The sequence below is a fragment of the Trematomus bernacchii genome, unplaced genomic scaffold, assembly GCF_902827165.1.
Source record: "Trematomus bernacchii unplaced genomic scaffold, fTreBer1.1, whole genome shotgun sequence".
NCBI classification, from domain to species: Eukaryota; Metazoa; Chordata; class Actinopteri; order Perciformes; family Nototheniidae; genus Trematomus; species Trematomus bernacchii.
The window spans coordinates 21578708-21585649 of record NW_022987564.1 but is presented as its reverse complement, the minus strand read 5'-3'; the positions used below and the strand labels follow the sequence as shown (position 1 = coordinate 21585649).

Below are 6942 nucleotides of genomic sequence, written 5' to 3'. Positions count from 1 at the left end.
AGAGCCTCTCTTTGCAGCGCTGCTTTCTTTTTAGGGTTTTTACAGAAGGACGTGCAGCTGAGCGCTTCAGTGCTAACAGTTAAAACAACTATGAAGACTTTAAGCGAAGAAACAAGCATTTTAATTCAAAGCAGCAGTACAGAAATCCCCCCCAAGTGGACGGAGTTGAGATCCCCCCCCCCCCCCCCCCCCTATTATATTGAGCTTTTGTTGAGGCCAGCCCTGGTTTGCATTTGTAAATACAGTATATCAGATATATGTAGTCTTATCATCTTAAATCTGACCAGGACACTACAGCGGCAGAAGCAATACATAAAGAAGCTCATATTTTGTTTTGACTATTATTCTTTTCTGTCGGAATGGAACTAGTTTGAACTAAGCCTACCAAGCCAACATGTAGTTATGTATTGAATAAAAGGCTATTTCTCTTTTTTTTTTTTTTTTTTTGTTTATTACAGGTGTGTAGATGGTGTGCAGGATGACAAAGAGAGATAGAAATTGAGAACAATCAACGATGAAGGAAACGAAAGAGATAGAAAAAGAAAGAATGACAGGTAGAAGACGAAGTGAAGGACAAACGGAGGAAAAGAGATTAAAGTATGATTCAGGCAGCATGATTCTGGATTGTGTTTTTTTCACTGTCTAGATTGTGTGTTGTGTGATCGTGATCCTTCTGCGCTTTGCCTCCATTTTGAAAGTTTCTTGATAGTTTTTTTTGTTTTGTTTTCAAGTTGTTTTGTTCCTTATCGGTTTAAACAAAGACCCACGACAGTCACTTGGTCATCCAAGCATGTTCCTCGGAACAAGAAGTGCAGATTGGCTTACGTTTATTTTTTTTCCTTTCTTGTGTAGTTTCTTTTTTTTCAGCAAAAAAGGGTTCCAGACAGAGTGGCTACAATATTAATAATAATATAATAATAATATAATAATAGCACTTGACTTCACTTATGCACAGTAAAAAAAAGAAGAAGAGAAAAGGTCCAAAGGTGCTTTTTTGTGTGTTTTGTTTTTTAAATCTGATTTGATGTGAAGCGAAGTCCCCCCTCTTCCTCCTCCTCCCTCCTCCTCCTCCTCCTCCTCCCACCTCCTCTCAGCGGGGAAGTGGCAGGCAGAAGTCCAGTGCCGGTGAGATGAAGGAGAAGTGACTGAAGTATTGCCAACTGGTCCGTCTTTTTTTCTTTTTTTCTGTAGTGGTTCCACGGTGGTTCAGTACAAAAAGAGAGATACGGAGAAAGAAAGAAAGAAACGTTGCACACACACACACCACTAATGGCACCGTTTTTTCCATCAACAAATAAAAGTAGAGAATCTGAGAGAGAGGGCTTTAAAAAAGCAACAAAAAAAGAGGAGGGTTTCGGGGGGACCATTTGCTCCCATTTTACAAAATGTAACAAAATCTTCCCGCAAAACTTTACAAATCTGTAGCAATACAGGAACAAAACGAAAACAAACAAACATATATATCCTATATACAAGAAGAAGAACCCTTTTTTTCAAAAGTGTAGTGAGAATGCAGCAGATCCCAGCTTTGGCACTCGGCGTTTTTGTTTGTCTGTTTTTTTAATCCGCCCTGTCTGTCAGTCGGTGTACAGACGGCTGCTGCAGGCACACATTCAGTGCTCCGGTTCACCCTCCTCCTCGCGTCTCCACGGCAACACAGGTCACGTACAACATCACCTCGGCCCAAACATCTGTCCGGTCCAAGAGTTTACAACCTGCTAATGCCCCCACTCCTCCCTCAGAGCGACTTAAAGGAGAAGTTCTGGGTTTCTTTCAGGAACTTACATGAAAGTGCTGATCATTAAACTGGTTTCCTCTTAAAGGCAATGTTCACAATGTTCAGAAACTCCCATCATTGAGATGTTAATAAAGCCAAACTAGACTTTTAACATATACATGTCTTTGAATGTTATTTAAACTCCACACTTAAAGGGAATGTTGGATTTTTAAAGGGAAGGATGGGATGTTAAGCAGACAATCTTCTTAATCAATAACTAATCTTCTTTTTTAAGGGAACGTGTTTGATTTTTTTCTAACGAAGGCTTTTTTTCTAAAGAGAAGGTTTAAAAAGGTAACTGGTCACCAGCATCACTCAGGTCAGCAAAGACCACATTCTCTTTTTAAACCTGTCCTAAAGTTTTCAGACATTAAAGGCTCCTCTTGAAATGTTGTTATTGTACTTTTGAAGAGAAATCTGCAGATGAAGATCATGTGATAGTCCTGAACGCTCTGCAAAGAGTTGTTTTCTCGAAAGTGAATGAAAACATAATTACCATGCATCATTTCCTGATTGTCTCCACTGATTATCTTCTTTTTTTTTTTTTCATGTTTTACAAGGATGAACATTTGGTGGAATAAAAAACAACCCAAATCTCTGATTCTGTTGCAACTTGGATCTTCTTCACTTTTCATAGAAAGTCTGATTATGTCATGAGTGTAATGATAATTCATTGTAAGGATGAGTCAGCATTAGTACTCGTTTTGTCATGAAACTGGCACCAAGTGGAAATATTCAGGATCATAAACTCAAAGGGACAATTACAATTAAAGGGGCAGTACAAACTATTTGACTTGTTTCATTTTACCTTCAGTTTGCAGCCTTCTTCATAAACTGCTACTGTGATTGGCTGATGGGACTTGTACAAATAAGCCTTATTGATTAGTAAAGACACAACTAATCCAGATCTTAAAGAGGATTTAGGGTTTGTAAACCTTGTTTCTGCATATACTAGAAGAAGATTAGCTCCTGTAATATTACTGAAAAACTCAAAATCCTGTGAGAAATGAATAGAAAGGAATTTGAATTTCGTAGGAGAGGTTGGCTGTTTCAATTATCTTCACAGATCGTAACCCGGAATGTCTCCTTGCACTCTTATGATTTCAATTTGGGAGCATGTGTACACCTCGCTAAGATAAAAGGTGCCAAAGCAAAGCCCCCTTCTTACTCAGGCTTTTGTAGCATGAACATCAGGTCTGTGAAGGGTAACTCTGAGGAGGATGTTGTGCGTGATCTGAGATGCGACAATCAAGAGATACAAATTGTAAAAAGAAAAAGGAAAAGATCTTATGATTTTAAAAAACAACTTATTTTCTTTGCTTCATTCTCAGTCCACCTCGTTTTCTTATGATTCCAGCAGCAGCGGCGGCGATGGCGGCAAATCCTACTCGCACCTGAAGTGGACACAAGAAAGCAGAAGGGAGGGGGAAATGTCAGTTTAACGAAAACTCAGACCTTTCCCACCATAAAGAAATGAGGAAATGTACAAAGAAAACTAAAGTGAGGGGATTAAAAAGCAATTGTTGTGCCAGGAGCCGGAGATCTGGTGGCCTGGTGCTGCTGGGAACTGGGACATGATGTGAAATAACATAATCATCGATGCTCTAATCCATGTACGAGGGAAAGTGTTTTAAAGTTGTGTTTTGTGTGGGAGTGATTAAACAAGGCAGTGTGATTACAGAAACAGGCTGGTAACACACACACAGATGGATTCCTTTTGTTATTTCAAAAAGTGAGCCTTAGCTACATCAACTGCAGAGAAAACCATGTTCCTAATTTCCCCTACATATATCAGTATATTATATTTTGAAGTGTTTCTATTTTAATTGAATTGCAATTCTTCTTTAACAGTCAGGTTTCGGAGACCTACTGGGTACTTAACGCGTCTTTAATCGCCACTTTGTTCGTGGTGTTTCACCGCCGCACGGCTGCAGCTCCCCTCGGCTTCACGGCGCTTTAAGGGCCGTCAAAACCAACAACAATAACTATAACAATAAATATAAATATAACGATGTTAGCATACACGCAGCTGAAGAGAAACCTTGTGTAAACAGCAGGGCTGAGCACACGCAGCACGCTCCAGCTGTGTCGGGGCTCCAAAATGGAGATTGATGACCTGCTACTTCTGAACTCTGCGGAGAGGAAGAAATGATGGTAAGGGTAGGAATAATAGGAAGTAGAAAAGCTTTGAAAGTAACCCAGAAACTAAACATAGCACCAGGGGATGCTGCTGATTCTGAAGTTTCACTTTACTGCTGATCGAAAATGGCCTTTTACTATTTATCGACATATACACTTGGGATGCATTTTGATTGGCTGTCAATAATAATATAAATAATAATAAACTTTATTTATATAGTACCTTTCACGCAAGTTGCAGCCCAAAGTGCTTTACAAACACAAGATACAAAATAAAGAGTGAGTAACATAATTAAAGTGAGGATTATAATTAAAAACAAGCTTTAAACAAACCATACAGAACACTAAAACATTCAAACATAAATAGTGACACCACTAAAATGACCCCAAGTTAAAAGTCAAATAAATAAGATAGGTATTCAATTTACTTTTAAAAACTCCAACGGAGTTTTCTATTCGGATCCAATGTAAAATACTCTAGGTACTTCTAAAAGAAAGACATTGGAGAATCTGAGGGTCAAGAAATGAAAGGCAGCCACTGATATGTAGGGGCCAGGTAATGTAAAGCCTTGTAAATCATTTTAAGCACTTTTAAATCATTGTGTTTGTTCAAATCCTGGCTGAATTAATTGCAATTTCTTTAACATTTTTAGGGAGAGCAGTAAAAAGAGAACTGCAGTAGTCCAAGCGACTAGTAATAAAAGCATGTCAAACCATTTCAGCAGCATTTGGAGTTAAAAATTGTCCTTAAGTTGAAAAACGAAGTTTTGCAACCATGTTAAAATGGCTTAAAACATTAAGATCACAGACTAAAATTAACCCTAGATTTGTAACCTGTGTTTTGATATATTTGGACATGCTGGAAAACACAGACTCTACTCTCTGTCATTCTGATTAGGACCTACTAATAGAATTTCAGTTTTTTGCTAATTTCTTTAAAAAAAGTTGTCATTCATTAAATTGTTTACATCATTCAGACAGGTAAACAGGTTTTTTGCAGAACCGGGGTTTTAAGGGGAAATGGAAATGTACAATTGTGTATCATCGGTGTAACAGTGATATTCAACATTATCATGGTTTATCATGTTGCCCAGAGGGAGCATGTATAATGAGAAGAGAATAGGGCCCATAATGCTTCCTTGAGGAACTCCATATTCAATATCAGAGGTTGGTGACACAAGGGTCTCCCAAACTTACACAAAGGTTTATTTCAGACAGGTAAGAGTGAGACCATCCAAGGACTGTCCCGAGACACCAACCAATTTCTCAAGATGGTTCATTAAAATACTGTGATCGATTGTGTCAAATGCTGCACTCAAATCTAACAAAAAGAGGACAGCTACATTGTTTGAATAGGTTATAACTACCTTTAATAAAGCTATTTCAGTGCTGTGGTGTTTTCGATGGCCAGACTGGATTTTATCTAAAATGTTATTGTTGTTAAGATGATGGAGTTGAAAAGTTTTATCAAATCAGTGTGAAAAGGATTCCGACAATGTTGCTCTCCACTTTGGTCTTCGTTATAGTTTTGTTGTGGATCAATTTGGGTTGGATCAAGTCTACATTCACTCATTCACATATATTCATACAGAGGCAGAGGCTGCCATACAAGGTGCCATTGGGAAACTGACATTCACAAATCGCCTGTCCTGGGCTAAATATCTTCCTCAACATGTTCACTATCTATAGTCTTAGATCTACCAGCCCACTTTTTGAATGCAGACGACAGATCACTTCTGTCTGATGGTATGGAGGGTTATTTTTCACACACACAGGCTAAGAAAGTAAGTGACAGCCAACCAGTGGCTGTAGCCTTTGCGGTGCGTTCAAGTGTAACTGTTTAGCCAAGATGCACGCAACATGGAGAGTTTTGAGGGGTGAACCCTCTAACTTTGTTGCCGCTAGTTCTTTGACGTCTGTTTGGTGTATCTGGTCTTTACCGACACATATAGTTAGTAAGTTAGTATAGTAAGTTAGTATATTTCCTCGTTGACATTTTGATTTTTGTGTCTTCTACTTCACTCTCTTGATCACTTCAAATCAGCACTTTCTACCAAAAGAGGGAAACCACTTACGTAAGTTAATGTATGCAAAAATCGTCATGACTGAAGGATGAACTTTAACTTAATCTGCAGTCACATTCAAAATGTAACCCCTTCTACAGACAAGAAAGCTGTTTGTTTTTCTTTAAGCTTCCTAAAACATTTTAACTCACTTTTAATGTTTTACAACTCAACAGTGATCACTTCATCAGCTTCAGTTGAAAGAGAAAAAACGTTTCTGTTCAGCAGAGTGAGTTGTTAACAGCTGTTCATTCAGACGCTGTTACACAACAGCTGATGGTGCAATATGGCCGCCAGAAGGTGCGTTTCATTACCTTCACATACTGTACACAGAGAGCAGATTGTACAGGAAGATGGACGTTTTCAACTACTAAATGAAATAATATGTTTGAAGAAAAGATCTAAACTTTTCAAAATTCTTTAGGGATTTAAAAAATAAATGATTGTTTCTCGCATCACCTTTATATGTCTCAAGTTCAATTTACCAAACCTAATGTAAAGGCCAAAAAAACACATGTGTAAGATGAGTTTTGTAAGGACAGGTCTAAGAACTGCAGACGCACCGATCTATCGGCCTGTGACCAGATTTGGAAGATTTTCAACGAACACGATGCTGTGGCAGCCAAATTTGGTTCATGACACACACTCTTTGGTGAAGACAGTAACTGTCACAGCCACACACACACAACAACTCTAAAAAACCACTAGCAACTCATTCTGCAACTTAGTTATACCGTCAAGGTAAAACAAAAAAATATACACTTAAATACAGTAGACATGCCTACGGGAGCAATACATATTATAATGCGATGCGGCTCAGAGTAATGGCAGTGAGCACTTCACTCTCTGTCAGGAGGTGAAGGGCAGGCAGGAGGACGCTGGGAGATAATATAATATAAAACACACATTAACATTCTTGTAAATGGATACTGAAAAATAAATAGATTTTTGTTGATATTTAAA

At 38.3% G+C, this 6942-nt stretch overlaps 1 protein-coding gene across 1 annotated transcript in view; it reads right to left on the bottom strand.

Moving 5' to 3' along the window:
* Positions 1-436: 436 nt before the first annotated feature.
* LOC117477987 (zinc fingers and homeoboxes protein 2-like) overlaps positions 437-6942 on the bottom strand; it is a 176416-nt gene continuing 169910 nt past the window's right edge. The window contains exon 6 of the mRNA XM_034124832.1: positions 437-3171. The gene's annotated coding sequence lies outside the window, so the exon portion shown is untranslated. The remainder of the gene's footprint in view (positions 3172-6942) is intronic.